We start from the raw sequence: 27,106 nt of genomic DNA, 5'->3' as shown, positions 1-27,106 counted from the left end.
ACAGGGCCGCCTTTGGCCTCTGACCAAGGTAACATCCTTCTGAGGACTGTATCCATTGCGCCACATACTACAAGCCCTCTCCACCCTGACACATACAAATCTGAGCCATTCCCAGCCCTGTGTGAGCTCAGGAACTGCTCGGTCTTCTGCTTTCCAGCAGCTCTCTCCCCAACCTCATGGTGCTTCACCCCGATTACGTGCAGATCAGCGTTCATAGTTAAAGTTTCCAGGACCCTCCTGCAGACTTTCAGAACTCTCCGTGGACAGCTCCCCCTCTCCAGTGTTCTTCCTTATGAATTCTAGCCTCCTCGACCCCAGTCTCAATCCTCAAACTTGGGTCCCAACTCAAGCCCCAGGCTCTGTCTCGGATCCCCCCTCCTTTACTTTGGCCTGGAGGTAAACTGATGCACAAGTGGGGCCTCACTTCTCTCAGGGACCCCCCCTGTGCTACCTGTTTCCTCCTGTCTGAAAGTCATTGTTTCAGACTTTTTATCCACTTTTCAGTTGTTTTCATCAGATGCACAATTACTGTAGCAGTAAACTCTTCTGTGGCCAGAAGGGAAAGCTTCCTGGGCAGTAACTATGCACAGGGGCATTCTCCTATGAGAAGGGAGCAGTGTCTGCAACAGCGTGCTCAGGAAGGCCTCACTAGGAAGGCAAACTGAGAAAAGTCCTAGAGGAAGTGAAGGAGTGAAACACGCATGCAAAGGCCCTGAAGCTTGCTCCAGGAACAGCCGGGAGACCAGTGTAGTGCTGGGGGTTCCAGTGACAAAGAGACAAGTTCTGAGAGACCAATGGGAGGGGCCAGACGGTGAGGAGCCCCACAGGCCCCAGAAGGAGACCAGAGGGTTTCTGTGATCATCCAGACACGAGAAGGCGGGAGCTTGCGCCTGGGTAGTGGCCAGTGAAGTCAGAAGATTCTGGGTGTTACGTTGAAGGACTGGGCAAGAAAGGAGTCAAGGATGACTCCTCAGTTTTTTGGCCTGGGCAGCCAGAAGGGTAGAGTTGCCATTGACCAATATAGGGAAGGCTGCAAGCTAACGGGTCTGCGTGCTGGGGGCAGTCCGTTGGAGTGTGGACATGTTAGGTTTGAGATGTGTACTAGACACCCGCATGGAGATATCCAGCACAGAGGGAATGAAGCTGGGGAACGAGCCCACCTGTGAGGTCTGGCCTAGTGATGCCCAAAGGTCACCAGAGAGCACCCTAAGGATCGTACTCATGGAATACCCTTCTGCCACCACAGAAGGGGGCAGGAATTGGTAAACCAGGATGGGCCCTTCAGAGGCCAGCTCATCCCCCCACTCATTCCAAGAAAGTTGGCTCAAGCCATTAAGGGCTGTCAAGGGGCATCCGTGCCCAGGAGCCATACACTGGGCCCCAAGGAAAGGCTGCATCCATGGCTCTGTCCCCCGAGGCCCATCTTTGCTCCTTCGCAGGCCATCTGGTCCCCATTCGTGACTCTGGACAACAACATTTGCTGCCCTTGGCTCTAGGATGGCTCACCTGATACCCTGCACTTAACACTTACTCCCCCCCCCAACTCTGCCTGGTCCCTCTAACCAGGACGCTTGTTGGCTGTGCTTCCCAAGCAGCCGCTGTGACACCTCTCCTTTCAGGCTGCCGTCGTTCTGTGGGCTAGCAGCAGCTGGGATATGACTCAGGGGAAGATCTCTCCCACCCCCAGCAGATCTCTCCCAAGAGCCCTGGGATCTGCAAGTCCTTCCAGATATCTAACCTTCGTCCCCATCATTTCATCCTCTGTCCTTTTATCTAATGCACTCCACCTGGAACAGATGGGCCCCCAGCGGCCCCTTCGTTTCGTTCTCCTTTTCTGCTCCCTCCCGGGTGCTCTCCCCTCCCTTCTGTTCTTCCGCGTCTCCAGCACCTTCCTCACTCTGTCTGGTGCCCGCCCTGCTCTCTCACCTCGCTCCATCAGTGGACCGTCCGTCTCAGACAGTTCAGGGAAGTGGAGAGGAAACCCTTGCTGACCCTGGTGAAGGTCCTTTTCCTTCTTCACCCAGGGGACGTCACAAGTTAACCCGATGCCCCCAGAGTCCTCTCTGCTCCAGATGGCTCCCCTCCCTCAGACCCCTCCACGACCTCCCTACATTGTCCTGCTGCGGTCCTGGCAGCGTCCTGGCTTGGCCGAGAGGCCCATCCCTCGGGAGACGAACACCTTCACCTCCACAGTGACAGCCCCTCCTGTTCCCCTGCCCCTCACACACACGCACGCCCATGCACACACACGCACGCATACACGCACACTGCCCCTTAAGTGATGGTGAGGGCACTGGCCGAGTGATCCATAGCTCCTTTTTCTTCTACTGCTGCGGTAAAATATGGACAGCAAGAACCGCGGGAGAAATGAGGCATGAAAATTAATCTGCTTTACAATCCTCATGAATATTTAAAAGCTGATGAATATGTAACTACATTTCTTTTCTCCTCCATTAGTGTCTGCTTTTGAGTTACTCTATAGCTCCCTTTGGTTCCTTTGGGGGCTGGTTGGCTAGACTGATTTTTAAATTGGTTTTACAGGTGCCGATAGCTCTTGGGTTCCCCCCACCCCCAATCTGGAGAAGAGGATTTGTCCCTTTAAAATTCCTCAGGAAGGCCTGGCAGAGAGAGCGACCCAGAGAACCCCCTCCCGACCTTACACTGTGGGGGCCCAGAGATAAGGGCAGAGCACACCCTTTTAAGGATAAACCACCTGCTTCTTCCTGAGCCTCAGTTTCTCCTCACTCCCCACCATCATGGGTCTTTCAAAGCCCTAGTCCAGGGGGGCTTGAGAAACCAAGAAATTGAGCAGCAAAACGTTATTTTTTGTCTACTCAGAAGAATCCGGTATTAAGCTAACTGTTTGGTACTTTGCACAAATCTCCTGGTCCCTGGAACCAGTCATTCCACCTAGAACCACCCTGTGGAGCATCTGGGCCACCTTCTGGCCTACCCTCCCTGCCACTCCTCTTCGGTTACTCTGGGAGTCTGCTTCCCACCCATTCCAACCCTCTGAACCAGGCTGGCGGGGAGGGAAGGCTGCTCACCCACCTCCCCACAGCCATCAATCACCCCAGAGCAGAGCAGAAGGAGCAGCAGGGCCTCTTCCCAGAGCAGCAAGCTTTTTCCTGGAGCCTGAGGCAGGATGCAGCACTGAACTGGCATCCTGCAGAGGGAAGGCTGAGTTCTGGCTGGGGGAAGGAAGGCGCCGTGGGGCGGGGCAATGCGGTGTGGGAGCCATCCATCCTGCCAAGTTCCAGAACGCAGCCCAACCTGGGGCAGAATGTGCAGAGGGTCCTAAAGCCCTGCAGCCATCCAGAGAATTTCAGGTTCCACAGTTAGCCCTTCGAACTCCAAGTCAGAATGGGACACAGGTAAAACTCGGGGGGCTCACCTGTCCACACCTCTCCTGTCTCTCCATCCAACCTTCATTCTACCCAAAGCTTTGCAAAGCATTCCGCACTCTATCTTATTCCTACCTTCTAACGATCCTCAGAGTCTCTGTAATTTCTAGCTTATCAAATTCCTGTCTGACCTTCCACCTCAATCATCAGCTCTCGGGACCCCTCACCCACCTACGTTCTCCACCCCAGGCCCATCCAAGCTAACGTGCTCACCATCCCAAACTTTTCACCCCTTCACCCCAGGCCTTCTGTTTTGCCTCTAGAGCGCTTGTCATTTGCTTCCTTCCAGACTCCACTCAAAACTGCTTCTGACAGGACACCCTCCTTGGTTGACCTCGGCCCCAAGGAAAACTCCTGTCATCTTTTCTGGGTCCCAGGTTCTCAGTGCAGAATCCACAAGGTGTTCATTGGCACCATTTTCATGTGCATGCAGCATGGGAAGGGCTGTTTGTCACTCAGTGCCTTTTATTTAAAGTGGACCGGCTCACACAGATAGCAATCAGTGTCCCAGCTTCCTCCCACAATGGCGGCATGGCTGCGGCATCGAGTCTGTGGAAATACTCAGCGGGCCTGTCTCCCGCGTTCATGCCCACCCTTCAATCGCGCCTTTAGATCAGCTTCACTCCACCTCTGGTGACTGGCCTGTCCCGCTGCAGGAACTTCCCAATGCAGGGACCCAGGACTCCTCTCTCGCCCCCTCCCTCAACTCCTGCCCTGGGGTCACCTCACACGGGAGCCTCTGGAGTGACACCAGGCTAGGGAGTGGCTGTGAGGGACATCCTGCCCAACTTGGGAGACAGAGAAGGAGCTCTGACATCCAAATCAGGAGACCAGGCTGAGGACGTGGCTCTGCCCGGTGAGCATGACCAAGCCACTCCCATTTTCATCATTCAAATGAGGATAAAAATCTGTCCTTCCAAGAAAGGATTATGGTGAAATCAAATGTGAAAATGCTTTGAAAAGTATAGAACACAATATAAATATTGGTGTCTCTGCTGTTATAATAATTATAAACAATAAAGTTATAACTGTTACCATAAATACGTGAGGTTTCCCAGCACTCCCTGTGTCGAAGGAGTCCTCTTGCTGAGCGCCCCCCCCCCCGCCCCCTTGCTTTCCTTCCCCTGGCCAGGGGAGAGACAGGGGTGCCCAACTGGATGAGTGCCCCTGGGGCTCTGCAGCTCATTATTCCCGAGAGGTTCCCCAAGCGGCAACGTCACCTGCAGCCCCTGGCCTCTCCGCTCTGCCTCAGCAGCAGGAACAAGAGCATGCCTTGTCAGACAAGCCCTGCATCTCCATAGAACATGCTCCAAGCATAATTACCCATCAGAGAAGTGTGCAGGCCCCGCCCTTATCACAGAGCTGATGCCACCGCTGGACTGTTGCCGCTCCGCTAGCTGAAGGCTCAGCTGCCCTGGACCTAGGAAGCAGGAACGGTTCTCCAGCTGAGCAGGGCCAGCTCAAGCCAAGCGCTAGAGGGGTGCCCCAGGCCCCCGGCCATGAGTAGCTGGGGAGCCTCCAGCGGCCCAAGCAAATGCTGAGCCTGGCTTCTTCCCACCTTTTCACCACTCACCAGTGTTAGTCCCCGCCTGCCCATCTTGAGGGTCCCTCTGGATGGGGGATGTATCTACCCTAGGCTTCCTGGCCCCTGACAGGCCCTTTATTGGCATTCCCACCCTCCACGACCCCACTGCCCCCAGAGGCTGAGGTGTCCACTGCAGTGCTTGAAGATGCAGACAGGTAGTTAGAGGGGGTCCCCTTCCCCAGAGCCAGGTGCAGGGTAGGGCAAGAGAGGTGCCACTGCCTTCCTCCCCGCCGTTCCATCTCCATGCCTTCTCCGGGGAAACCACTCCCAGATAACCCTTTGGTTATGCCTACCCCACACCTCGCCAGGCAGTGGCTACGTGACTGACTTCACACTGTGAATGTCATTTCTCCCACTGTCTGGGTGTTCCATCCTCAAGGGAAATGACCCAAGCCCCTGGGTCCAGCAGAGGCCTGCATCCTCCACCTACCAGTCTCTAGACAGTCTAAATGGTCTCTAGACCATTTCTAGGAGAGATGGGGAAATTGAGCCCTGAGTTGGGCACTTGACTCCTTCAATTTGTTCCTCTGAGTGGGGCCTAGGTCTGAGGGTGGGGGAGAAGCAGAGGACATTTGGAGGTCCTTGGAAGCAGTCCTCCCAGCTGCGCTGCCAGAGGCAGCAGGGACACCTGAGATGCTCACTGTTTGTCCTTCTAGGAGTCCCACCCTGTGGGAGCAGAGGCTCTGAAGGAGGCGGATTCTGCTCTTCCTCTTACTGTCTAGGACCACCCCCCATCCACCTCCTCACATCCCACCCTCTGCCGGGCTGAGCCCCAGAGCAGGGCCTGCAGGGACCATGCTGTCCTCTCTTGAGCCAGGTGTGGCTTCCTCTGAGCAGCCCCAAGCCTGTTCTGGGACCACAGCTCCCTGTCCCCAGGGATACTCTCCCTGGTGCCATCTCAGGACTTCTAGGGGATTATGTCCCAAGCCAGACGCTTCCATCCAGAATTCTAAGACGTCCACACCGTCCCTCACTCTCAACCCCACATCCTGAGTCTTATCCCAGCCCTTCCCCACTTGAACTCCACTTCTGCTGTAGTGACAGCTCTATGGGTAGGATGCACTGAGACAAATGGGGCTGTGATTAGCCAGCCATCAGTATCTCTTAAAGGCCCATTCTCTCGAGAGCTGGCAGGCCCCTCCAGTTCCCCCCGCCTCCCTGAGCCAAGCAGGGATCCCCAGGGCAGCTCTAGCCTCCCTCTTTCTCTCTCCTTTTCCCTTCCTGCTCTGGCCATATCAGCCAGATGGATTATGTCTTATTTCTCTTGGATTTGGCTGCAGGAACCAAACAGCATTTAAGGCTATTGATTGTTCAAAAGGCCAAGTGTATAATGCACCAGAAAATTAGTTTGGAATGCCCTGCAGGAGAGAAGCTCCACTCTGGCCTCAGATTTACTCTGTTCTGGTGGGCCAGGAGGGGCATGGGGTGGGGGCCAGTGTACATCTCACTCTCCCCAGGAAGTTCTAGGAAGTCAGCCTCTCCCTGGTAGCCAAGCTGGGGCCTTCTCAGCAGCTAGTTTACCCAGGTGAGTTACATTATAGCAGTACCCCTCCTTCCCTTCTTCAGTTCAACCCCACCCATTCATCACTTACTCCCCCCACCCCACGTGCGTACACACACGCGTGCACATGCACACACACAAAATACACTCGTGTCACACACACCATATTTTTTTAAAATGCCCACATATATGCAGGCACACGAGACAGTCCCATGCTTACTAACAGGGGCGTGTCGCTCTCCCCTGTGTACACGTGTGACTGTCTGGGCGTCCAGATAAAAGGCTTTCGCTCTGTCTAAAGACTCGTGTGCTTAGAAGAGTACCAGACACAACAGAGGTGATCGCTGACATTTACCATCTCGGAGGAATGGCTGCAGAACCATGGACAGCTCCCCGCCCCCTCCACTCCTGCCCCGCTCTGTGATCAGTTAGTTCACCTGACCAAAAACAGCTCCAGCTCGCAGCCAACTGGAGTCACTATTAAGTTGGTAATCAAGATAATAGCTTTCATTTTTGAGCACCTATTATGTACCAGTCACTAGCCAAGCTCTTTGTGTGAATCATCTTTGGTCCTCACGACCTCCCAGGATGGAGTTATTATTACTCCCACTCCACAGATGAAAAAACTGAAGCCCACAGAGGTGGTAATTCTCCAAGGTTTTCACTGAACTTGTCTAAAGTAACAAAGGCAAGGGCACCTAACTCCAGGGGCCCCTGTTAAACTGTACAATCTTCATATGACAATAACTTCACCAGACAGATTTTCCCTGAAAGCAGAAGACAAGAGACTGACCTGTATCGACCCATCACGCATTTCCCATCCCCACCACAGCCAGCCCCAGCTGGCCTGATGCAGACAGGAAATGTGTGCTGGGCTGGCTCATCAAAAAGCGAGCAGGTATTCCTGAAGCCTGAAAATCAAGGCCAAACAGGGCCAAAGGCATGGAAATCTTGCAAAGAGGACACCTGAGAGGCTCAGAGAAGTGTCTGGAAGTGAGATAATGTCCAAGACAATGGGATGTCACAGACACACCAGTTTTAAAGAAAGGAAGACAACCAGGACATTGCCAGAAGCAACTGTCCAGCCCCTCTCCTGCCCTCCCAGAAGCCAGTGGAAATACTGAAAAAGGCAAAAGATTTAGTTCATTGAAAGGGATACTTAACAATGAGAATGATAGCTGAATTGTTCAGCTAAGGCAAAGAAACAGACTCCTGTAAAAAACAAACAAACAAACAAACAAAAAACAAACAGGGAATTGTTTCATAAAAGGTTCAGCCAAACCTTTGTCATGGACAAAAGAGAAATCATTTCTACTTATTGTGTCTTCCAGATAAAGTCAGACTACGCGGCACCGATACCCCCACTGACCCAGGATCTGAGAACCAATGCATCTGCCAGGGGGACTCCAACTCCCCAGGCCCAAAAAGTGGCTCAAAATCATGAGGAAATGTCATGGACCACTTGGTTTTGAGCATCAGTGTCCACTTGTCCCTCGTCCCTCTTCCCCATCGAATAGCCGCTCAAGCTTTATTTCATGCGTCGAGATTCTGAGACATTCGGGAGAAATCTTCTGCATAGCAATAAGCTGGGGCCTGTGGAACAGTGAATGTCTATACCACATTTCACTGAGCAATGTTTTAAACGGTAGTGAGCCAAAGGAGAATCACCTATTTTGGTGCCTTACCTGATTCCTCAGACCTGAATCCACATGACTCTGGGGTATTTCCAAAGATACAGTTCACCCTGAAAAAGATAAATAGTCACCGACAGTCAAGACCATATGCCACAGGGGAGTTCCAAAGGTGCCGACAATGTGACATGATTGGTGCATATACCAAACTGTCCAAGTGGGCTACATGAAGGAACAACACACACTTGGATGTGGAAGTTCAGACATGTGAGAGAAGAACTTTAAGATTTATTTATTTGAGAGAGCGAGAATGAGAGAGAGAGAGTACATGAGAGGAGGGAGGGTTAGAGGGAGAAGCAGGCTCCTCGCTGAGCAGGGAGCCCGATGCGGGACTCGATCCCAGGACCCTGGGATCATGACCTGAGCTGAAGGCAGTCGCTTAACCAACTGAGCCACCCAGGCACCCGAGAGAAGAACTTTAGTCTAATTTTTTCTTGTCACATCGGCAGCAAGCCACTAGCTGTGGATCCAAGCCCTTTCTTATGTTCGCTGGTCCTTATGCTGAAACCTGAAGGAGGGAGAAGACAATGATGACTCAGTGAAGCAGGTGCATCCTACCTAGAGTCAGGACACCTGGGTTCAATTCTGACTCTACCTTTAACTACCTGCGTGGCCAAAAACCTGAAGCCCATTGAGGCTCAGTTTTTTTGTTTTTGTTGTCATGTTTTGTTTTGTTTTTCTCGTTTCCAAAATGGAACCAGTCATTGGCGGGATTGAGACTCTGGCTAAGTGAGATAGAAGACCTAGCACCGTTCTTGGCACACAGTATGCATTTAATGGTGCTTCTGTGGGGAAGGGGTCAGGCAGCCACAGGTCCTGATAAAGGCCCAGGAGTTGTCTGGAGGCCTGGAGAAAACATGGGTGAAGACAGGAGGTAGAGACACAAGAAGGGCACAAATGGGGGGAGGTGGGACTGACCCTAAGAGTCACCCTTAACATGCAGATGTTATCTAGGGATGGGTCTTCCCACAGGGACACAGGAAGGAGACAGGGTTTCATCAGTTACTGAAATTAATCTAGCACCTGAACTCAGAAGGAGAAAGAAAGAAGGTGCTCTTAGAAAGAAACTCTTCATTATCCTAGTGAAGGGCTCAAACTGGCTCACACCGCAGCAAAAGAGGGCAGTTAGACAAGAAGAACTTCCAACTAGAGCTACAAACCCCTTACACAGGCTGCTCCCAGGGGCTCTAGAAGGCAGACAGGCAATTGTCCAGAGACAGGGGAATGGATGAAATGGACTGGGGAAGCCCTAGTTCTCCCACCTCTGAGATTCAGCCAGTTGGGGTCTCTCTTATGAGCAGCTCTCCAGCATGGGGAGGGGGCCCTGCAAAGCCCCAGGGAAGCAACAGTGTGGAAACTTAGCGGTAAGCAGCAACGCTAATGAGTGCCAAGAATAACCGTGGCTTCTTAATGGAGCCCTTAATGAAGACTCATTTTGGGCTTTATTAACGTAGAGAAAAAGCACATATTCTCTCCCCCGCTCTCAGAGAGCAGGCAGAATAAAGAGCAGCCCCAAACCCGGGCCTGAGCCCATTCCCTGGATCCTGCTGGCAGTACCATAATCGGCTCCAGGAAATGGAGTAGGAAGGGCAGCTTCAGAGCCCTGAAACCTTCCTTTGCTCTTTGGACAACCTTTTTGGATCGCTGGATCCCACATGGTCTTGGGGGCTAGATTTCCAGCTGGCCTTAGCTCTGCCATTTACAGACAAGCTGCAAACAAGAACACAAAGAAGATCCATTCCCATGGTGGTGGCAGTGATTTTAACAGGCAGATACAACCCATTAAATATTTAATTAGAATACAGTCCCACCAAAGCTCTTCTACTATGAAAGACTAAAAACCACAGCCCTCTAGGATTTATCTGAGGTCACTTATTACCAAATATAAGTGTCTACACCAAGTCTTTAGTCTCTGGTTGGCTTCAAATATAGCAAGAGGGATTCAGGTTAGACCTAGAAATTCAGAACTCTAAAACTTGCAGATGACCCTGGAGTTCATCTAATCAAATCCCTGTTTTATGAGGAAACTGAAGCCCGGGGAAATTAGAAATTCATTAAAAGTCAGAAATAAGAAATTCATTTAAAAAATCAAACAACCAGGGGCGCCTGGGTAGCTCAGTCGGTTAAGCGTCTGCCTGCGGCTCAGGTCATGATCCCAGGGTCCTGGGATCGAGTCCCGCATTGGGCTCCCTGCTCAGCAGGGAGTCTGCTTCTCCCTCTGCCTGCGGCTCACCCTGCTTGTGCTCTCTCTGTGTCAAATAAATAAATATTTTAAAAAAATCAAACAACTAGTTGTGTCTGAGTCATAATCCAGAACGTCCACAACAGCACTCCCCCATGACACCAGCCTTTGCTGGCCCCCTTCTCCCACGGTGATGGAACTTGGCTAATTAACCATCCCTGGGACTGGGCTGGCATGAGCAAGATGATATCAGGGGATACGTCTGGGCTGGGACCTGGAAGTGTCTCTAGTCCCCAAATTCGAGCCCAGGATGCAGCTCAGGGATTGCTTTGCTCAATCGTTCAGATGCTCAAAAGCTCTTTGTTGATTAAATAGGAGATCCCTATTTTGAAGATCACTGGACACCCTAACCTCAAATGAGAAACCTCAGCAGAGGGTTGAAAATCATCCCTAAATAGTTCCACTGTCATCCCGGCCACACCTGCAACCGCTTCATCGATAGTTAATGCACAGTTACCAACTTCATAAGAGGAATGCCCTGAGAGCCTACGAAGGGAGGGAGGGAGACTTTTTTTCCCCAGGAGCCTGAACCCTGCAGGGTGAGGACTTCCTCTGCTTGGTGCCGGGAAAGTCAGACAGGAGGCGTCTCCGCCGGGGGGGGACCCAACCTGATGGGGAGCAGCCCACCCCACCCACCCACATGCAACAGTGCAGCTGCAGAGTGAGGGCGGCGTGCCCCACATCGTACGGGGTGCTGAACCCACGCTCTTTCTAACCTAATTTTCACAGCACCTTTGTAAGGTAAGTATTATTTTTGTATCTTTCAACAAAAAGGAAAATGAGACACAAGTGGAGTGAGACACAAGCGGCTTTAAGTCAATTGCGGCAAAGCAAACACCACAATGTCTAGAGGACACCGAGCACTGAGACGGCCATCACAGGGAGCCAGCCATGGAAGGTCTCCCAGAAAAGGCGAGGGGTAGCTGCGAGGACCTCCTTATCAGGCAGACCTGTCAGAAAAGAAGCTGACGTTTAGTGAGCAACTGCTCTGTGTGCTGAGCTCTCTGCCACGTGGCTCACTAAACAATCTCATCTGATTCTCACAACCACCTTCTGAGATCGGCATTCTGATCCTAACGAGACTCAGGTTCAGAGAGGGCAAGTGACCTTCCCAAGGTCACAAAGCTAGCAAATGACAGATTCAGGATCTGAACCTACACCTGTCTGGTTCCAGTATGAGAGGACAAAACCCCTGGCTTGACCAGCTGGGGCAGTAGCTGCTGGGGACAGGCTCAGAGGCCACTGGAGGAGATACCTCTTTCCTAGAATAGAGGAGCTTATTTCAAGAGCCTTAGTTCTGAAAATCAGAAGGGACCAGGTGTGCCTTGACCCACAGGCATTTTTCGGATGTGCCGGATGTGCCCTCCTCCCCCAGGAGGGCCCATGACGATGGCAAAGAAACACTTAAGGAAGATTCCATTAACATGCAAGGGGACTGCACAGATTTTCAGCACCACCATGTCCACTTTAATCTGTTTTCGAAGAGAGGTTTATGCCCCATCTGCTCACACGGCCCACAGCACAGCACGACTCACCAGCAACTGCTTGTCGGCATCCTGGTGAGCCACACAGCTCGGCCTGCGATCAACAGCAGGGGCTTCCAAGTCAGACGGAACAAAGTTCAAGTTCTGGTTTCTCCAGCTCAAAGCCTCTGCCTCCTCATCTCTTAAGCAGAGCTAATCATGCCTGCCTCCCAGGTTTGTCATAAGCACCAGAGAACTTGTCACCAGCCTCCTTCACTGTCCCCCTCTCCAAGCCAAATTACCCCTACTCCACACAATTCACCTGCCATTTTGTCTTCAATGGGGGAGAAGACTGAGTCATTTGGGGCTCTACTCTGTGTCCAGAGCCACCCTGATTGAGAGGAGGGAAGTTGGAGAGACGTCCATCTCTGGGAAAGGCCAGAGGGAGGTGATCCCGGGAGGGCAGGGATGTAGGGAGACAGCCCAGGAGATTCCGGAGGCAGAGGGGCCCCAGGGCCCTGAAGACGAATTGGGCCAATGCCAGGAATCCGATCCCTCTGCGTCAGGGGGCCTGGGAAGAGCCTGCAGCTTCCCTGGGCACTTGGCAGGGAAACTGAGGCACTTGGGCAATAGAAGGGCCTAACCAGAGTCAGTGACAGAGGATCGCAAGGCCCAAGCTCCATCCACGCAGGCTCACAGGTGGGCCGTGAAGGGAGACCGCTGTGGTGATGCCACCAGGCCCGCCTCCTGAGCAACTCTTCCTCCTCCCCTGAACTTACTCTGGTCTGCTCAGGCCCTAGATCCGGAGCCTTCTCCCCTCAGAGCCTTTTTTCCACACCGGTGCCTTCTCAGCAAGGCCTTCTCTCTTCCTCAGCACCTCCCGAAATCCACGTCCTTCCAGGGCCATCCAGAGAGCCCCTCCTCTGTGAGCCTGGCTCCCCCCACCTCCCCTCGGATCCATCCTCCAGCCTCTGTGGAAGCCCACAAGGGCAGGGCTTTAGCCCTGCGTCCCCTGCACTCCGCAGGGAAGCCTGGCAAATAACAGGTGTTTGGGAAACACCCGTAAGGAAGTCATCCCTGAGGGAAGCCTGTTCTCTCCCCCTCCTCCCCTTCTCCCACGCCAGACACTGGGTCTGCAGGAGCCAGAAACAGAGGACAGCTGACCCAGATCAAACTTGAGGGGTGTTCTTGGCTGGTCCCAAATGCTTCACTCCTCCGAGAAAAGGAAGACTTTTTTGCCCTTCACCTCTCAGTTGCAAAGCTCTTAAAGGGACCTCACCTCTTCTTAGCTCCCTCCTTCTTCCTGCCAGTTCCAAGCAAATGGCTGCCTCCTCTGGAGCTCCCTCCTCCCAGGCCTGCCTGCCCCTCCACACCTCCCCACGTCCCCTCCTCCCCTCCCACCTCAGCCCTGTAGCAGGGAATGTAATTAGGCCTTTCCCCAGGAAGGCACCCCCTCCACACAGTTGGACTGCCTGTCCAATGGGGGATAATTTATGGAAATGGGTAAAGGTGTTTTAAATTATTCAATTTAAATGTAAATAGGGGAGATGGTTTCTCTGAATAAATTGTCTTATTTATGTACCGCCCGACTCCCCTCCCAGGGAAATATGGAGCAGTTTGGAGCCCTCTGGAGCCAGGGCCCTCCACTTCTCTTTAAGTAATATGGGACCAGCCCATGCCCCTGGGGGGTGGTGATTCGGACACAAAGGCCCCTGACAGCCTCTGTCCTAGCTGGGGTCACAAGACAGGCCAAGTGCTCACCACAGGCTGACCTACCCCCACCCCACCCGGGGAGAACTATGGCCAAGCCAGGCCACGGATGTGGGCAGAAAACAACTCCTCCAACTCTGTTTGCTGGGGAGTGACAATGGGTCAGGGGGCTCTAGCCCCTCCCCTTCTGCCCAAGGTCTCTTTCCATCTGAGTCCCAAGCAGTGGGGGCTTTACCTCCCTGACAAAGTCCTCCATACTCTGAGCCCTTCATGCTGAGTGACTATGGGCCATCATCTATTCTCAGAGTCTTTCTATCTGAAACAGGGTTCCCTCTGGGAGGAAGGGGGACAGGGTGGTCCCTAGGCAAAGAGCTGCCTCGAAAGGAAAGGACCTTTCTTCACACATCCTGGACACCATCCATGTGCCAACGGGAAGGCATTTGAGGGTGAGGAGGGGGGCATTCTTTGGTCCCCTTAGCGCCCCCCCCCCAGATACCAGCTTTGCAGTCTCTTGGATTGGGCCACCACTACACATGAGTAACCAGCAATCAGTGTAGCCATTAGAGGGTTTTCAGGGGCATTGAACATGGAACAGCTCAAAGTGGCTCACATATATGGAAATTTACTAGCTCTGGAAACCTGGAGGTAGGGCAGAATCTGGGTGTAGACCTGATGTGATCTGGAAGTCTGGTCCTGTTTCCCTGTGATTCTTCTGTTGTGTATCCATCACCCTCAGACTAGGCCACAAGATGGCTAAGGCAGTTAGGAGCCTCATATCCACCCATGACAATGTTCAGAGAAAACCAGAAGAGAGCAACTCTCAGAGACTCTTCCAGAAGTGTACAAAAGACTTTCCCGCACCCCTCAGAAAAACTCTCCTTGCACCTCGTTGGCTCATCCTGACCAACTGCCAGCAGCGACTGGGATGACTTTAGACCAACCAGGTCGTCCAGGATCTGGGGGCGGGCTTCTGGGCCAGGAACTCAGTCCTACTAACACTTCTACCCAAAGCTGGACACTTCCATTTCTACCCTCGCCTGCACACTGCATTTGCTCCTTCCAACCCACTCTTCCCATTTCTGCCTTGGCGCCACTCTACCCTCGACCCTCTCAGCCCTAGGAAGATACCCATTCTTGGACACGGAGATGACATCCCAAAGGCTCCTGAAGAAATATGCCCGTATAAGTTATGTTGCCAACCCGAGGGTGTCCCTCATCCTGGTCAGCCCTGCGTGCCACACACCCACTCTACCCCTCTGTAGGGAGAGCCAGAGGAAATAGACAAGCTTTCTGGAATCAATTTAACGCCCTTGGGCATGATAAACAACTAAGAAGAGAGCAACACCCACTGAGGGAGCTAATGGCCTTGGGTATCTGAGTGATGCATCAACTCCCTGAAAAAGAAAGCCTGACCTCAGATGCTCTCTCCACACACACTTTTTCTCCATACATTGCCCTACTTGGAGCAGACTCACAGAAGCCCCAGCTGCACCTTCCTGGACACAGACAGGACCTGTACTTCCATTTCCCTGGGTAGCACACAGCCTCTCATCAGCCGGAGGCCTGGGGAGACCTAAGGCACACAAAGTACCTGGCCCACCACCTTAGCCAAGAGTGCTACATTACAGACGGAGCCACGCCACCAGGATGCAAACCCCAGACCCTTTCTCACTCTCTGTGTGACCTTGGGCAAGCCACCTAAATAGTACAAACCTCACAAGGGTCTTCTGAGGATTCCATGAGATACTGTTTGCAAAGGGCTTAGCACGGTGCCTGGCACAAAGTCCTTAATAATCTTAGCTATGACTGTTTTTATCCTGGGTCCCTGTCATCAGCAAGTTCTTGGTCCATCTAACCTGAATGCTATCCACACTGCCTTTGACGGCCATACCAGCTTGTTCTTCTCCCAACGGTCCTGGAACTGAGCGGTCTCCAGTGTGATGTGGTGGGAAAAGTAATAGTACTGGAAGCAGAAGAGCTACATCCAAACCTCATCTCAAGTCTATAGCCATGATCTCTTTACATCCCGTCAGCATGAGACAGATTCTAAATACGCGATGGACTAGCTGTGTGGACGAACGAAGGACGCTCTGCTTCTCTGAGCCACATGCCACAGCGGCCTTGTTTGTACGTGGGAAAGGAGCACTGTCCCCAACAAAGTCACGGCGAGGATGGAAACAAATGCAGTGACATCTGAGAGAGCGCCTGGGATGGCAGGTGGCCGAAGAGGTTAGTGCAATGGATCTGCTCAAACGCTCAGTGAGCCAGACTTAGCTCCCTGAGCATCCTCCACCTGACGACAGAGAATAACCCTGTTTCTATAACCTTCACCCCTCCGTGTCTAACCCAGCAAGTTCCGCCGTGTTTCTTCAGCCCAAGGAGCACTGATTTAATGGTGAGAAACCAACATCAGGTTTTACCAGAAGTAAGTAAAACCCCTGCAGCCCTCCACAGGAAGGCCAATGTCCGGGAGAGGGCTAGTGGCTCCAGCCATTGGCACGTGCACCGCGCTTTGCAGTTAACAAATGCGCTGTCAGTTAGGATCTTACCAAATACTTTCACCGACCAGTTTTGCCAAAGGGGAAACTAGTTTAGACTGGGGAACCAGCTTCTCCACATTTTTAGAGAAGGATATGAACTCACTTTGTAATCAGTCTCTCTCTCCGCCCCACTGGGCACCCTGCCCCCTGTCAGTCAGCACGTCCTCCCACACCAGCCTGGCAGGCCCTTTCAGATCTTCCAGCCCAAGATCTGGCGATCTCCTGGCACAGAGTAGGTTCCTGATAATTAATCATCTAATCTAATTATCAAATTTAATCCAACTACATCGTTTCACCAAGGAGGAAACTGAGGCAGAAAGCGAAGAAGTGAAGAGCCCAAGGTCACCCAGCTGGATGGCGATGTGAGGGACCCACCAACAGAAGAACAGGAGCTCATCACACAATGTCAGACTAGAAGCAACCCAGGAGGTCACGGGGTCAAGGCCCTACCCAGTCCTTCCCTGGTGATCAAGCCAAGTTCTCCCATTCAGACCTTGGAGGAGGGGAAACAAGAGACTTCAGAGGCTAGATATAGCAGGTTGATTGCATAATGTCCCCAAATCCTCCCCTTCCTATATCCGTGCCCCTTGACAACATGACTTTGCAGTTTTTCCCAACAAGAAGTCAAGTCTATTTCATCTCCTATTGAATGCAACTGCCTTGTGACTTGTTTGGACCAACAGAGTTCAACAGATGTAATGACATGCCAATTCCAAGGCTAGACCTCAAGAGACCTTGCGACCCTTCCACGCACTCTTAGAACCCCGCCAGCACCATGTGAGTGAGCCTGGGCTAGCCTGCTGGAGGATGAGGGTATTTTGAGAAGAGCCCATTTGTCCCACTTGAGGCCTCCCTAAACCCGCTTAGGGCCAGATGACTCCCAGACATGAGAGCCCAGAGATCAACAGAGGTGCCTCCTCAACCCATGGCCAACCACAAGTACACAAGTGACCCCAGCCAAGACTGGAAGAACCACCCAGATAACCCACAGACTCATTAGAAACCATAAATCTAATTGTTTCAAGTCACTGAATTTTGGGGCAGTTATAAAACACTAGCCAACAAATACACTGAGCCTTCAGAAGAGACAAGTCATAGCTGAAGGCAGAAGTTGGGGTTTGTGCTCCAACGGGCCCTTGAAGGGGTAGGGCCCTTTCTGTAAAGAGCCTGATGGAGCTTCTGCCTCCTCTGTCTAGCCCCAGGACCTGTGAGGTCAGTTCTAGCTTGAGTCTTACCCCGCCCACCCATCTTGGCATCTGCAAACCCCCCCCCCCCACTCTGTGGCAGTATCCAGGAGGGGTAAGGACCCCAGTGCTCTGACCAGGAAGGGCTGCCATGAGACCTGAGGCTGTCCATAGCCCCAGGAGGAGCTCACCTCAGAGACAAAACCCTGACAAAGCCCCTGGGGTGGGATCTCAATGCTAGAGAAGCACAGGGGGCCAGGCCTCCCCCCGCCCCCAACCCAGGGGGAGCAATCAGCCCCAGAGGAGCCGAGAAGGCCGCTTGACATTTGATGGGAGTCATTATCAGACACTTATTCCTAATCAGGGCTCAAGTACCTCTGAGGGCCCCTCTGTTGCCTTCTCATTCCAGGGAGCATTCATGCGAGGTGGGGAAGGGGCACCCAAGCCACCCAGATCTGGGCAAAGGCCCTCATGACCCATCCCTCTGACTCTAGCCCCCTCTTCTCCTCCTGAGGCCCCCAGAAGCAAGCTGCAGCAAACCAGAGTGTGGAGAGTGAGGACTCCAGAGCGGAGACTCCTGGGTCCTTGGAAAGCCTGGGGCACAGCGAGGCTCAAAGGCATGTGTGCAGGAAGGCCAGCTCAGAACTCAGATTCCTGTGGGGCTCAAGAACAGCTCTGTCCCCAAAGCTCAGGCCCCAGGTTCCTGAGTCCCTGTCCCGGGCAGCCACCTCCTCCTCCAGACACGTACAAAAACTCCCTCTCTTTAACCAGACAGCCCCGCTGCGATCTTTGGAGAGTCATGGCTCAGGAATGTGAAGGCCTTTTAAGGCTCTCCCCACTCAGAGGAAGACCCTGGGCAAGCCACCTAACCTCTCCTGTTCTGAACAAAGGACGAGGATCCTGCAGGAGGCTCTGGTAGGAATCCTATTCTTTAATGTATGGGAAAGCACTGATAAACCGTAAAATAAGGGCTGGGTCCAGTTGTCCCCAGCTGGATCCTCATCACAAATATAAGCAAGCTCAGATGAGCCAGATGCAGGCACAGGATGGTAAGGGTGCATGCGCGTGAACATCATGTACGGGCGTGCACATGTGCCTGTGTGTGTGTGTGTGTGTGTGTGTGTGTGTGTGTGTGTGTAGCTGTCTCCCTGCGTGCTACAGCACTTCAATACCAATATTTCATGGTTTGGGATTATCTGTGTGTTCTCACCATCTATGTCTCTATTCAGGCAGTGAATCAGCTGTATAGATGTGTTACAGTCAGACTGCAGAGGCATTTTCCAGTTAAAAAAGAAAGGTAGTAAAAGCCTCGTAGTGGGTTTGACAGACACACACACACCGCACCCCTCTGCTCTCAAGGAACTTAAGGACGCAAATAACTAAATATAAAAAATGAGAGAAAGAGGGGGCTGGAGAGTCATGAAATGATGAGTGCTGAGAGCGGTCAATCCAGAAGGCTTCCTGGAGGAAGAGGTAAAGTCTGAGCTGGATTTTGGTAGAAAGGCTGGGCGTGCAGGCGGCAGGGAAAACGGCTTTGGGAAGAGGACAGAAATGGATCAGTTTTATGCATTCTTGTTATCAAATGACAATAGCCACACTTGATCCTTGAAGAGCAGTTGACGATTTTCAAGGCTTGCCCGCACGTATTTCCTCATTTGGTTTCATTACAGTCCTCTGTACTAGACAAGTCAGTTTTTATTATCTCCATTTTACAGATGAGGGAACGGAGGCTCCGAGAAGTGATTTTCCCAGTATCTCCAAGCTCACTGACAGCAGAGCTAATGGAAGCGCCCAGGGCTCCTGACTCTTACCTAGCCCAATGCCTTTCCATGGTCTCTCTCCAATCCTACCCCGCCACTGTGTCTGCCTCTGTCTGTAAGCTTCTCGGGGGCAGGTACCGGGTCTGGGTAATGGACTCTGGCCAGTGCTTGGGAGATCAGTCTAGGAAAAGAAGTGGCATCTCTAGGGTCAGACAGAAACGAGGCCCTACCCATTTACCTTGACTTTGCCTGTTAGTCCTCTCTGCACCTCCGTTTCCACGTACCTAGAATGGACTGTTACAAAGACGAGAAGAGGGAATGTCTTGGAAGCATTTAGCACAGTTTCTGGCACATAGTATTTGCTCAGTTAACTGCAGGCACCATCATTAAGCTCTTGCTAATCAGAAGACTTTCTTCATGGCCATTGTGTACCAGTTTCTTCCTTCCAGGATAAATGGGTCATTTAACACCCACACTGTGACTATTCATTACTGTCCCGGGAGATGGTTCTCAGCAAGCACAAGCAACATGCTTCTCCCTTCAGCCAGCTGGCCCACGTGTCTGGCCTGGACCCCACGGCCCAGAGGGGCCCTGGGAGCCCTTCTGCACCAGTCGGCATCAGGCCTGACCCCTCAGCCACCTGTTGAAATACATTTCAGTTGCCAAAGCTCTCATTTCTATTAAAAGTCCATTTGCCAAGAAAGTGGAAAGGTAATTATGAATCCCAGTCTTAAATCACTCTGCCGCTGAATTATTAAAGGGAAGAATTAAAAATAATCAGGCTTTTTCATTACATTTCATAGCAGGGAAATTAAAGGTGTAAGAATGTATTTTTTTCTCGAATTTAAGTATTCATTTTAGAGATTTATAGGGGAGTTGAAATGATTCCCTGCATGCCCAGTTCTCCCTTTTATGAAAGGGGGAGAGGGGGAAAAAAAACCTTGTAAAATTAAGAGGGAGATAGAGCGGAGAAGGGATTTAACATAAAGAAGTACAACTGAGTGTTTTGCATTTTAATACATTTTTTTCTGCACAATTACACCATTGAGTGATATGGCAGAGAGAGATTAGACTGCTGCTAATTTCAGATACTGGTTGCGGAAATGGCAAGAGGGGGTCTCACTAGTTGTCAGGTCAGGAAAAGCATGCTGGGGCATCCGAGCTGGCTCCCCAGATCTCCTGGCACTGGGAGGCAGGGCCTGTTTCAGCACCAAGCTCCTGGCACCCTCTTTTCTTCGGGGGAGAACAGGATGAGGGTCCCTGCTCATTTCACAGAGCCAAAATCCAAGGCACTAAGAAAGGGAAAAGCAGCCACCAGGAGCCTAGGACCAAAATGGGAGGGACATTTTGAGAGAACTTCCCAACTAGTTTTCAGGTCTGGAAGAAGGTGGAAGAGAGAGAGATGGGGGGTGACTTTCCACCTACCCCCCCCATTTCCTCCCAAGGTGGACTGTGAGAAACAGAACTGTCCAGAGTTACAGGAGACAGACAGGAGGATTCTGGAAGGCCTTGCCCTCAGAACTGAATCCTGAGAGCTCCTGATGGCTGAGGACAAGGATTGATGAAGTCCCTTGCCTTCCCCAGTCCCAGCCAGTGGGGCGGGGTGGGGGGGCATGCAGACCAGACTTCCCAGAGTCAGGAGACTAGCAAGTATGAACTCCTCCTATCCAGGGACCAGGTGCAGAAGGGAGAGACAATCACAGCAGACCTGGAGGGGATTCTTCCAGGGAGGCTTCCGGGAGGAAGGGAGCGGGGAGGGAGGACAGACAGAGGCACCAGGGCACAGAGCACACCCGTTCTTCCTGTTCTGCTGCAGCTGGAGACCACCACGCTCTCTCCCTGCTGGGGGCAGTTTGAGGACAGAACAAGAATCAGATGCCATCAACACACAGGCAGCTCTGGCAGCAGCTGGGAGGTCCCAAATCAGACCCAGGGGAGGTCGCTAAGAGCGGGCGGGTCCCATCCAGATGTGCTCCAGCAGCTGGCCTGCCTCTCCTTGGGGACGCCAAGCTGGAACACCTCTGTCGGCGTCCCCTCCACCTACACAGGCAGTGACTGGACCGGGGGGGGGGGGGTTCCCTTGATAGAGCACGCAGCTGCCTGCCCCCTCCCCGGAGATGGTAATGAATTGCAGGGAAACGCGCTGAGAGGTGTCAGAACAATTTCTATTAAACATAATTTCCTAATGAAAAGGTTACGAGGGAGCCGGTAGAGCTAATCAGGATTGAATGCTCACTCCAACCCGCTCTGAGGGAGGGGGCTCGAGGCCTGGTCCCTGGTTCCACCTGGTCTGGGCTGGAGGGAAGGTCCATGGGGCTGGGGAAGGCCCTGCACTGCTTTCCACGCATCCATCTCAAGGTCTCGCACATGCCTATTATTAAGAGCTCGCGGGGGGCGCCTGGGTGGCTCAGTCGTTAAGCGTCTGCCTTTGGCTCAGGTCATGATCCCAGGGTCCTGGGATCGAGCCCCGCATCGGGCTCCCTGCTCAGCGGGGAGCCTGCCTCTCCATCTCCCACTCACCCTGCTTGTGTTCCCTCTCTCCCTGTCTCTCTCTCTCTCTGTCAAATAAATAAATAAAATCTTTAAAAAAAAAATTAAAAAAAAAAAAAGAGCTCGCGGGGTGCCAGGCACCTTGTTAAGTGTTTTCCACGTCTCATAGCCTCACAACATCCCTGCAAAATGGCAGTTATGTCCCCATTTTCAAGTGGAGACCCTGAAAGGTCACGGGGCTTGCCCCAGGTCCCATCTCCAGCGACTGGGAAGCCAAGGCGAGATTCTAACCCAGACCCGTCTGATGCGAAGCCATACTGCAATGCCATCGTTGCTCCCCACCTCCCAGGGCCTGTCCTGCTCCATGCCTGCATAGTCCTTTGGAAGGGCAAGTGGAGCCCTAGAAAGGGGGCAGGGCAGGGCAGAAGTGCAGCAGAATCTGCCTGAGTCCTGCCCAGGTAACCACCCTCCACCCAGTCTCTTACTGATGATTTGGAGTTCTGTGAGGAAAGAAACCGAGGTCATTTTCCAAATGGTTCTGTCTCCTCAGAGACTAGCACGGCACCCTGCTGAGCCAGGAGGGGGGGCACGCTTGTCAATGCAGCCAACTCAGGGGTGCTGAGAGCCCTTTGAGTCTTTACCTTGAGAACAGGAGGCACTGACCCCATGCAAACTGCCCCCCCACCTCTGGTCCCAGAGAGTGTCCCCAAACAAAGCTTGTCTCTGAGCAGAGGCCCCACCCCTTTACCCTCCCCTCATCCTGGATCTCAGATGCTAAATTGCTACATCACGGCCGTGCTGAGGGTGGGGCCAATGTGGCCAAAACCGAGAAAAAGGAAAGGGCTTTTTCAGAATGTTCACAGATTCTCCCTAAGCCCTCAATTATAAACTCTTTAAAAATGGCCTTGGCCTTTACTGGTGGAGGTTGGGGACGGGGAATGGATCAGGAAAGGAAGTGGATCCGAGACCAAATGGTAATGAGCCCTATTCCCTTGTAATTCAGAGGCTTCTGATACCACCAAAGCCCAGTTGGGAGCAGTTCCGGGAACACTGAGGCTTTGCTCTACCAGACGCTTCTGCAGCTGTTGAGACACCTTTTTGGAGGGGGGAGGAATGTTCCAGATGTGCCCCTTAGGGACAGAGGCAGGCCCTTAACGTCCTCCAGGAAGCTCACCACCACCCCTATATCCTGTGGGAGAAGGGGGCTGAGCTGTGGGAGGGGCCCAGATCACAGAATCTCCTCCCCTCCTCCCATCTGTGCCCACCCAGCACCTCCCCTGCTCCTCCCCATCCACTGTCTCTCCACCCCGGGGAAGGAGCCCCAGGTTCTGCACCCCGCCCCCAGCAGGGTGCATCTCCCCACCACTCATTACGATGAAGGTGTCCCCGACTGTCAGTGCCTGCCTTCCTGGGACCTTCAAAGCCAGGGACAGCATGAAATACGCAGCCGCCTTCCCAGCTCCCACTCCCCGCCCAGCCCCCTCCCTCTAATTGCTCCTTGCAGATTAAACTTGGATGTCACAGCTCTGGCTGAGGACATCCAACACTTAACATTCTCCAGAAACACCAGAGGCTGCTTCTGCCTCTAGGCAAGAGGAGCTCAGCCCCTGGGTGTCGGAGGTGAGGCTCCTCCAAGCCCCCACGCCACCCCCCCACACACACCCCTTAGACAAGGCTCCCTGGAAGGCCAGCAAGGCTTTTGTGGGAAACAGCAGTGGTTTTCCAAGTGTGGTCCTTGGACCAGCAGCATCAGCATCACCCGAGAACTTGTTAGAAATACAAATTCACAGATCCTATACCAGGTTTACTGAATCAGAAATTGGGGGCAGGGCCCAGCACTTTGGAGTTTAGCAAACCCACAGGACAATTCTGATTCAGGGTTAGGTTTGAGGGCAGCTGAACTAAAGACCTGCTCAACCAGCATCCAGTCAACCTGATGGAGAGAGCTCCCTGGGCCCCCAGGGCTATGCTAAGGCTGGCAGGGAAGAAAGATACCACCTCCCCTGCACTGGGCTGGCTGTCCATGTCCGATAGGAGAGGCAATAATCAAGGACCACTGCAAGACCAGCCTGAGGATCCTGGAAGGTACAGAGGGGGTTAGCTGGGTGCTATAGGGAACGAAGTTTCTACGGACGAGGGCAATTAAACTAAATGGGGGCCAAAAAAGTAAAAAAAAAAAAAAAAAAAAAAAATACATTGAGACCAAATGCAAATCAAAATCACAATGAGATATCACCTCACACCTATTAGGATGGCTACTATTTTAAAAACAAAACAAAAAATAAACCAGAGAATAACAAGTGTTGGTAAGGATGTGGGGAAATTGGAACCCTGTACCCTGCTGGTTGGAATGCAAAATGGTGCAACCACTATAGAAAACAATAGGAAGTTCCCCTAAAAACTACAAATAGAGCTACCACATCAGCCAGCGATCTCACTTCTGGGTATGCATCCAAAAGAAAGCAGAGCCTCGAAGGGATATTTGCCCATCCATGTTCACATCAGCACTATTCACAACAGCCAAGGTGTGGGAGCAATCCAAATATCCACTGATGGATAAACAGGTAAATAAAATGGGGTATGTCATACAATGGAGTATTATTCAGTCTTAAATAGGAAGGAAATTTGACACATGCTACAAGATACATGAACTTGGAAGACATGCCAAGTGAAATAAACTAGTCACAAAAGGACAAAAACTGTCTGACTCCACTTACATGAGGTACTTAGAGCAGTCCAATTCCCAGAGAAGTCTGGGATGGTGGGATGGTGGGGGAGAAGGAATGGGGAGTTGTTGTTTAATGGGTATGGAATTTCAGTTTGGGAAGATGAAAAAATCCTGAAGATCTCTTGCACAGTAATGTAATTATAATTAACACTATTGGACCATAGACTTAAAATGTCTAAGATGGCATTTTTGTATAATGTGTGTTTTACCATAATTTTTAAAAATTTTTAAATAATAATTGGAGCCAAAATGTGGACAGGAAAGGGGATGGTAACTCCAGCAAGCCTCACGGGTGCATGCATCCATTTGCCAACACATCCTCTACCCCACTGGGAAAGGAGCAGAGCAGGCATGACCATCCCATTTTATGGGGAGATGAGCCAGAGAGGAAGGGTGCTCCGCCAAGGTCTCAACACAGTGAGTGGAGAGCTGGGGCTGGGGCTCAGCTCCTGACCTCATGCTGATAAAGAACCCTCATGGCAAAGAGCCTTCGGAGCCCTGGAAGCTGCAGGCCTGCACTGTGGCAGATTCTCAAGGAGCTGAGAGTGCTGTTGGGGGAAGGGGTCCTGGGGTTGGCCTGGAGGGGTGAGACTATGGGGTACATCCTGGTAATGTACTGCTCCAAAAAATCATTAACAGCCTTCCCTTCATTTTCAGCAATGTCCCAGTTTGGAAGACAGATAACATTCACCCCGACTATAAGTGACTAGAAAGCCAAGGAGCAGAGAGTTGAGTGGAATTTGAAAGGAAAGAGGAAGCAGCCCAGCTTCTTGGGGAGAAGAGCCCTTACAAGGATCTCAGAAGGTCCCTCTGACTGGGAGCAGTAGACCTGATGGAGGAAGGAGGGAGGGCACAGAGGCTGTGGTCTGGGGCATGAGAAGAGTGGAGGGTCAGTAGAGGGACACATGGGCCTTCCTGTGGACCCCCAGGAACATCACATACCTTCCCCCAGCTGCCATTCTCCCCCATCGCCCTTCTCCATCTCACGCCCTGGGCTCTCCACATGGAACACAAGAGCAGGACCCTCGGTGGGAATTGGCCATGGGTTCTCTTCCCCCTCTGAGGTCCCCAGTGCCAGGCTTTGGGCCGAGGCAAAGCCCAGACCAGCTCATACTTGCCACCACATTGCATTGGCCAGTCTCAGCCTGGGCCAGCCCCTCTCCTTCAACGCTCCCCTCTGTCCCCAGCTCACCCCTCCTGACACTAGAAGAGCCCCATGCCCTCACCCCTGCAGCTGTTCCCCCAAAACCTTCTCTTCTAGGACCCTCCCCTTCCTAACTTCCGCAGCTTCACAGGCACACAGCCTCAGCACACCTCAGCATTTAACGTACAAACCAGCCACCTGCTTTGCCTCTGTGAGAGTTTCCTCCTCCATGAGGAGTACTCCACTCTCCTCTTCCCCCCCCCACACAGCATGCACAATGGACCAGAGTCAGAGACACACGGCAGGTGGAGAGCAATGGGCAGGAGCCATGGCCCACCTCCATCCTTTGCCTTTGCAAAGTGATAACGTTGTCTTCTCCAAACCTCCCCACTTGGAGGAATGTTGTCAATGCTGACTTCGACATGAGTTTGTCGATCCCTGGCAGTGAGGGAGGTTGGGGCACATGGCCAAGTTCTAGTGCCTGCCACAGATTCTCAGCCATGTTTATAAGGAGGGATAGGAGAGGAGGGAAGGAAGAGCCAATCTGCACAACCCCAAATTTTAAGGGTTCAGCTTCAGTCTGAGATGATGGTGAGGGGTGAAGTGAAATGCTAGGGTTGAGGTTACACCTGAAGATAGTGTTTAAGTTAAGATTCATCTTAGGGAAGGGATAGGGTTGGGCTGAACCTCAGATTTGTATCGGGTTCCAGTGTGAGTTCTGGTTAAAACTCTGGTTAAGAGGAGCTCTAGGGTACAGGCTGTGACTGGGGACTAGGTTATTGTTAGCACTAAGGCTTGAGCTAAAATTCATCTTAGAGTTAGATATGTCTGAGGGTTCTGGGATTTGCCGCAGAGGATCAGTGCTATGGGCTTGGGCAGGAGATCTGCAGGTGACAAGCCTGGCAGACAGCCGGCCGCACAGTGCCAGATGGGATCTGAGGCCAGCACCGTGGACAGCTCCAAGGAAAGTGCCTTGGTAAGCAAAGAAGCACCTGAGGTGTTCCTAGCTGCCTTCCCACACCATCCCTCCAATGACATCACGACTCTGAGCTATTCACCCAAGACTGACCTCTGAGAAGACCAAGGTAGCACCATATCCTCTAGAGAGTTTAGGTCTCCCATCTTAGGGTCTCTCCCTTTCCTTCAGAATCATTAGAACCCTACATCCCCTGGGCCTGGAATCTAGATTCTAATTGAGAAATCTCTGGTTTGGGCCTTTACAAGATGATCATTTTCCTAAAAATCAAAGTTTTTCAAATTCAACTCTTGATGGCCAGATTCACTCTACTCTGTTTGACGTAACTCATCCCTCTGATCACTCTTCCCCATAGGGAAATCAGAGAGATTCCCCAAGTCTTTTCCTCCTGTCTCTCTCATTTTCCCCTCATCTCCTGAGCCCTGAGGGGTAGGATGGGACCCAGGTGAGGTCCTCAGGTGGGTGCACAGTGGAGAGCACACCGAGGCAGGCAGTGTGCAAGGGTTCGGATTTCTACCCAACCCTGGCCAGACTGAGAGCTGCTCTTCCCCTCTACAGCCCCAGACGTGGGAAGAGTCCCCAGAGAAGACTTTAGAGGTCTTCGGCCTCAGACTGCCAATCCAGCCCCAGAGAGTAGGGGGAAGGTCACCGACATGAACTGAACACCTATTATGTGCCAGACTTTGCC

The 27,106-nt window shown here is 52.3% G+C and overlaps 1 long non-coding RNA gene across 2 annotated transcripts in view; it reads right to left on the bottom strand.

The window, feature by feature from the left end:
* LOC113914188 overlaps positions 1–27,106 on the bottom strand; it is a 171,048-nt gene that overhangs the window by 27,606 nt on the left and 116,336 nt on the right. For both annotated transcript variants that reach the window (XR_003517404.2, XR_003517403.1), the window contains exon 4: positions 8,176–8,234. This is a non-coding gene — a long non-coding RNA (uncharacterized LOC113914188). The remainder of the gene's footprint in view (positions 1–8,175; positions 8,235–27,106) is intronic.

The sequence above is a fragment of the Zalophus californianus genome, chromosome 11 (genome assembly GCF_009762305.2).
Source record: "Zalophus californianus isolate mZalCal1 chromosome 11, mZalCal1.pri.v2, whole genome shotgun sequence".
Taxonomy (NCBI): Eukaryota; Metazoa; Chordata; class Mammalia; order Carnivora; family Otariidae; genus Zalophus; species Zalophus californianus.
This window is presented reverse-complemented; position numbering and strand designations above follow the sequence as displayed.